Consider the following 7,395-nt stretch of genomic DNA (forward strand, 5'->3'; position numbering starts at 1 on the left):
TCTGTTGACAGTTTGTTTCTCCCAACTTTCACGGGAGATAACCGTCAATATAAACCGTCATGGGCATCTTATAAATCCATAAATTTCCCACGCTTTCCCTCTATCATCTTCTCAAAACCTTATGTTCTTCCCATTCTATTACCAACAATGAGCGACAATATCCGCAAATCCGTTCAGGATCTTGATTTGGGCATTGATGATGCCCCAATTTCACTTCCACCAGAGTTTCTCAATCGAGCAATCTCTGTCAATCGGCACACTTTGGTCGTTACTCCAGTCAATCCACGGAAGCAGAATCTGCGAGCCCTCATACGCCAAATGCCACGGGTTTGGGGTTTCCCCGATGAATGTGTCGGACGGATTCTCGATGGAGGGCGAGCACAATTCCGATTTCAGTCTGAGGACTCTCTGAATCTGGTGTTGCATAGGGGTCCCTGGTCTTTCAACGATTGGATGGTAACCACCCACCGCTGGTACCCAAACATAAGTGATGCTAACATGAAGATTATACCTTTTTGGGTACAAATTCAAGGTATTCCTACACTTTGCTTAACCAATGATACGGCTAGGTGGGTAGGGAACAAACTAGGTTATGTTTCTGATGTTGATTACAATGAGAATGAGATGCAAGTGGGGGCTGTTCGTGTTAAGATAAATTGGAACATAGATGATCCCCTGCGTTTTCAAAAGAACATTCAATTCATTGTTGATGAGAATATAGTAATCAAGTTTTGTTTTGAGAGACTGCGTAATTTCTGTACGAGATGTGGGTCACTCAAACATGATGTGAAGGAATGCTCTCTTGGCTTTGATGATTCTGAACCAGAGGATTCTGACAATGACAGTGATGGTGAGAACCACAAGGATGGTGATAAGGATATGTCCGAGGCAAATACATTACCTTCAGTGGACCCTGCAACCCTCATCCCGGGTTTGCAAATGCCACCACCTTCAATTGGTCATGTTCAGGGGTATGGCACACACACCGGGGTTAACAAGAATCTACCAAGTGTTTTCGTGGATAAAGACTTAACGGTTGAGCGTATCCGCTACTTGAATGCTAAGTTCGCAGGACGTTTTGCTACTCATAACCACTCGCAGAACCTTCTTGATGACATATCTGACAATGCACAACCGGAATTTGTTTTCATGAAGCGTAAGCGAGTACAATTCGAGAGTTCTTTCAACAAAGCAGAAGCGGCTGAGGAGTTGGTGGTCCTGAATCAACTTCGACAAAAGACTCAACGCACTGTTTCAATGGACTCATATTCAGTGAATAAAGGTTTCGACGGAGGCGCGGAGGGCCCAGTACCCCCAGAGTTTCCAATATGAAGATACTTTCATGGAATTGTCAGGGTGTAGGTCCTTCTTTAACTTCTTCTCGTTTAAAAAAACTCTGTTTAACTACTAAGTGTGATATTCTCTTTCTCTCTGAAACTTTAAATCAAAATGCTGTAATAACTAAACTTAAGTGTGATTTAGGATTTTCTAATGCTTTTATTCAACCCCCTCAAGGTAGGAGTGGAGGTTTATGTTTATTTTGGAAAGACAATGTTGTCTTGTCCTTAATCTCACAAGATGAGAGACTTATTGATGTAACTGTTGACTATAATAATATTAAGTTCTACTTGTCTTGTGTGTATGGCCATCCTAATCCTAGTGAAAGACATGTATTGTGGGAACGCTTTGAACATATGACACTTTCACGTACTTTACCATGGTTACTGATCGGAGATTTTAATGAGATAAAAAGCAATCGCGAAAAAATAGGTGGACCATCTCGGGAGGAATGGACCTTCAGAAATTTTAGACACATGATTGCGGTGTGTGATCTTGAAGACATACGTTCAAGAGAGAATAATTTCTCATGGGTTGGTGAAAGACACTCCCATACAATACAATGCTGTCTTGACAGAGCAATGTTCAATTCACCGGGAGCTGCAATCTTCCCAAATGCAGAGGTTCAGTTTTTAGATTTCGCAGGATCCGATCACAGGCCCATTTTGCTCGACTTAAATGACATAGTAAGGCATAAAAGACGTATATTTCAGTTTGATAGACGTCTACTAGAGGTACCAAACTTCCAGGATACGGTCAAGGAAGGCTGGCTAGCTGCTAATGATGAGTCAGACATCCCAATAACAGAAAGAATCAAGAACTGCAGACGAAGTATGGCCAACTTAAAACGCGAACATCAAGTAAACTCAGAGGAACGAATTGTCAACCTTCAAGCTCGTTTAAACTTTGCAATGGAGAGTCTAAACCCACAAATAAGAAGTACTATCCCTTTCTTGCAAGATGATTTAACAAAAGCATATAGTGATGAAGAAAAACATTGGCAACAAAAAAGCAGAAACCAATGGATGTCTTCTGGTGATCAAAATACCAGTTTTTTTCACGCGTGTGCACAAACGAGGTTTGCAAAAATTGGATTACATCTATCTCGGATGAACAAGGCAATCTATATCAAGGAGACAAGGAGATTGGGGATCATGCACAAAGTTTTTTTTACAAATATATACGCAACTGCAAACCATCATGTCTCACCCTCTGTATTTGCGGACTTCAAGCCAAACGTATCTGAGGAAGCAAATAACAGTCTTACAAGAGCTTTTAGTAATGAGGAGATTTATAATGCCGTTTGTTCCATAGGTGATGATCGTGCTCCGAGACCGGATGGTCTCACAGCCAGGTTTTATAAAGCATGTTGGGGAACAGTCGGACCACAAGTAACAAGTGAGGTACACTCCTTTTTTGAGACTGCAGTAATGAAACAGAGCATAAATCACACAAATATTTGCATGATACCAAAGATAGACAATCCCTAAACTCTCTCGGATTACCGACCCATAGCCTTATGTAATGTCCTATATAAGATAGTCTCTAAATGCTTGGTGCAACGCTTAAAACCACACTTGAATGACATAGTCTCGGACTCTCAAGCTGCTTTCATCCCGGGACGATTAATCCAAGACAATGTAATGATTGCACATGAAGTTATGCATGCATTAAAAGTCAGAACTCGAGTCTCACAGACTTACATGGCTGTAAAAACAGATGTCACAAAAGCCTATGACCATGTCGAGTGGAATTTCCTGGAAACAACTTTACAACTTTTTGGTTTTTGTCCAAAATGGATAAATTGGATCATGGCGGTAGTAACAACAGTTAACTACTCAGTCCTAATTAATGGAGCTCCTTATGGTTTTATTCAACCAACGAGAGGTATTAGACAGGGAGACCCTCTGTCACCGTACCTGTTCATACTATGCTCGGATATACTAAGTCACTTAATATCATCAAGTTCTCGAGAAGGAAATCTTTGTGGTATTCGGATTGGTAATGGTGCTCCAAGTATTACTCACTTGCAATTTGCTGATGATTGCCTATTCTTTTGCAAAGCTAATAAGAAAAACTGTCAAGCATTGAAAGATGTTTTCGACATATACGAATATTATTCGGGACAAAAAATAAATACATCGAAATCTATGATCACATTTGGGAGTCAAGTATATGGAACTACCCAACAACGCCTGAAAGTGATCCTAGACATCCCTAATCATGGTGGAGGTGGCAAGTATTTGGGTCTCCCGGAGCAGTTTGGTAGCAAAAAGAAGGAAATGTTTGAGTATATTGTCGACAGGATCAAGAAACGCACTAATGGCTGGACAGCAAAGAAGCTATCTCCTGCAGGCAAAGAAATAATGTTAAACTCAGTGGCTTTATCAATGCCGGTCTATGCTATGTCATGCTTTAAACTACCATTAGGAATCACCACTGAAATTGAGGCCCTGTTAATGCAATATTGGTGGGAAAAGAGTTCAAATAAAAGAAGCATACCATGGATTGCTTGGAAAAAATTACAGTGTTCAAAAAGAGAAGGGGGATTAGGATTTAAGGATCTTGCAAAATTCAATGATGCCCTTTTGGCAAAACAAGCATGGAGGTTAATACAATACCCTAATTCTCTTTTTGCGAAAGTGATGAAAAACAGATACTATCGTGATGAGTCTATACTCGATGCTAAACAAAGAAAGAAACAGTCCTACGGATGGTCGTCTATTTTAATCGGTCTAGATCTTATTAAAAAAGGTTCTAGATACATTGTGGGGGATGGTAAGACTATCCGTATCGGGGAGGATAATTTCCTTGAAGTTCATCCACCAAGATTAGTCCAAACCTCACCAGTACAATCATCGACAACACTTGATCATTTCATCATTAAAACGGGTGATTCTCGGACATGGGACAATCAAAAACTACTAAAATCAGTTCAACAGTCGGAACAAGAGATGATTAAAAACATCCACCTCTCTTAAGATGAATATTCAGATAAACTCATTTGGAATTATACTCGCTCCAGGGATTATACTGTAAAATCTGGTTACTGGTTCATCACACACTATCCCTTTGATCCAGGAGATATCCCAAATATCCCTCATGGTTCAGTGGAACTAAAGAATAAAATTTGGAAGCTAAGGTTACAACCAAAGATCAAACATTTTCTGTGGCGTATATTATGTCAAGCTATACCAGTCACTACACGGTTACGATCACGAGGTATGAACATTGATCCTTTATGTTCACGGTGTCGTCAAACAGAGGAGTCAATCCATCATGCTCTATTTTCTTGTCATTTTGCCATAATGTCATGGAGACTTTCCGGTACTGTTTCTTTAAACACTTCTCACCTACCTTCAAGTGTAGAGGATGTCATTGACCAACTGCTATCATTCCAATCACAAACAACCAATTTACATGATTCTCTGTTGCCCTTTGTTCTGATATGGCGCATTTGGAAAGCAAGAAACAATCAAGTTTTCAATAATTTTCGTGAAAGTGCGTCGAAAACAGTTTTAATGTCAAAGTCGGACACAAAAGAATGGATTAACACCTTAAAGAACACATCGTCCTTACTACCTGCAACACACCGAAACATAAGTACTTGGTTACCGCCAACTCAACCGTATTTGAAATGCAATTTTGATGCTAGTTTTGACTATCAGACACATCAGGCAACAGGAGGATGGATGTTTAGGAACCATCAAGGTGAACCAATAGTATGGGGAGCAACTAAACTACACAATGTACGATCTCCACTAGAGGCAGAGACAAAAGGATTGCTTATAGCGATTCAACAAGCATGGATTCGTGGTTATCAAGCAATTATCTTTGAAGGAGACTGTGAAATTCTGATTAAAATTGTAAATGGTTATACTATGGATGTCTCCTTAACAAATCTTCTGCATGACATAAGAGCTTGGTCTTCCAAAATAGGGCAAATTTCATTTACTTTCACAAAGAGAGAATGTAATAGGGTGGCACATGCCTTAGCTAAGAATGGATGTATAAATTCTCAATATTACACTGACTCTGTTTTGAAGCCACCATAGCTGAGCAACTCTCTATGTAATGATCTTTGTTAATCAATATATATTACATTTGTGGAAAAAAAAAGATAAATGAAAAAAATAATTAAATTAACAAAAAATGGAAAATCAAAAGACTTCCAATAGAAAATTAGTATTTTAAAAGGTTTAAATTCAAATATTCGTAAACCTTTAATAATGATATGTTATTGATTCTGATTGTTTTGTAATTTTAATTTTTAATCTCTTCTAAAATTTAAGTAAGTGTATTCACATAAAGTTTATCCAGTATATATATGTATATTCATAAGGAAAATTAACTAATCACGATTAGCCATTTCACTAACTAAAATTCTTAAAATTTAAATACCTTTCTATATTAAGATATAAATAGAAACAAGGAATAACATTATACTAAATAAAAGTAGGAGCTATAAGCTTCTAAGGCTGTCCACCTAAGCTTTAAAAAAACCAATAGATATTCAACATGTCACTAATTAACATTTTTAGAAATTTACAAAATTTTATATATTAAGAATTATTTTAAGCAACCTATCAGGATTTGACATGTCATTCATTAACATTTTCTAAATTTCCAGAATTTTTTAGAAAAAGGAAAATTTTTAATATATGGAAATAAAAAAAACTATGTACGATATCCCACATTAGCTAGAAAATTTTTAGACGATGGTTCAAACCAGTATAAATAAGATTAATATGCTTCCAACAACGAATGAGCAGGAAAGTTTGATTTATCAGGCGTCCAAGTTTAAAAGTTTTATTCGGTTTGATCCAGCTTTTTATTTGATCAAACTAAAACTTTAAAAAGTTTCAAAAAATATTATAATATTAATTTTTTAAAATTTTTTAAATATTATAGATATTGAAAATTTTAAAAGCTCTTAGCCTTTAAAAAGTTTTTAAATATTATAATTTTAAAATTTTAATAGCTTAAAATATTATAAATATTGAAACTTTTTAAAAGGTTCAAATATTATATTCGAACCTTTTAAAAGTTTAAAATATTATAAATATTGAAACTTCTAAAAGTTTTAGCTTTAAAAAGGTTTCAAAATATTATAATTTTTAAATTTGAAAAATTTCTTAACATTTAAAAGGTCTTTAAAATAATTAAAATTTATAAATTTTAAAAATTTGAAATATAATAAATATTGAAACTTTTAAAAGGTTCAAATATTAAAATATTTAAACTTTATAGAATGTTTTAAAATACTCCCTCTGTTTCATAATAAGTGTCATTTTTACACTTTACACACAAATTAAGAAAACATATTTAAATATCTCTTATACCCTTAAAATTGATATTGACTCTTGATATTCTTCAATGAATATGAGGTTAAAGTTGGAAATTTATGCTTAATATTACATTGAAAATCTAAAATGACACTTAATTTGAAACAAAAAAATCAGGCCAAAATGACACTCTTTGTGAAACAGAGGGAGTATTACAATTACTTAACCTCCATAAAAATTTTAAGATAGTATATATATACTAATAAAAAGTTGAAGCTATAAACTCATAGTGTCCATATAGGATTTAATAAAACCAGTAAGAATTAGATATTTCGCTAAGAATTTTTTTTGGAAATATAGTAGTAATCTATATTATTAAGATTTTTTTAGAAAAAAAAAATCTATAGAAATAAAAGAAATATGTACAACGTCCCACATCGAATAGAAAATTTTAGACAATGGCTGAGAACCATTATAAATAAAAATAATATGTTTATAACTTTAAATTTATCAGGTTTGCTTGATTTATGCTTATTTATCAAGTTTTCAAATTTAACAGTTATTTGATTTAGTTTAGCAAATTAATTTTTTAAAGGTTTAAATATTTATTATAGAATGTTTAGAAAAATTATAATACCTCCATAAAAATGTTAAAATATTATAACTATTTAAACTCTATAAAAAGTAAAAGTGTCATTAATATTTAACTCTAAAAATTTTTTTTACAGATAATTAAACTACATCTAAAGTTTGAAATATTTTAAATATTTAA

General features: G+C 34.5%; 1 pseudogene; it reads left to right on the forward strand.

Moving 5' to 3' along the window:
* The first annotated feature begins 147 nt into the window (after positions 1–147).
* Positions 148–5,393, forward strand: LOC147923621 (uncharacterized; annotated as a pseudogene).
* Positions 5,394–7,395: the final 2,002 nt, after the last annotated feature.

Source organism: Camelina sativa, chromosome 17, assembly GCF_030686135.1.
Source record: "Camelina sativa cultivar CO46 ecotype springtype chromosome 17, ASM3068613v1".
NCBI lineage: Eukaryota > Viridiplantae > Streptophyta > Magnoliopsida > Brassicales > Brassicaceae > Camelina > Camelina sativa.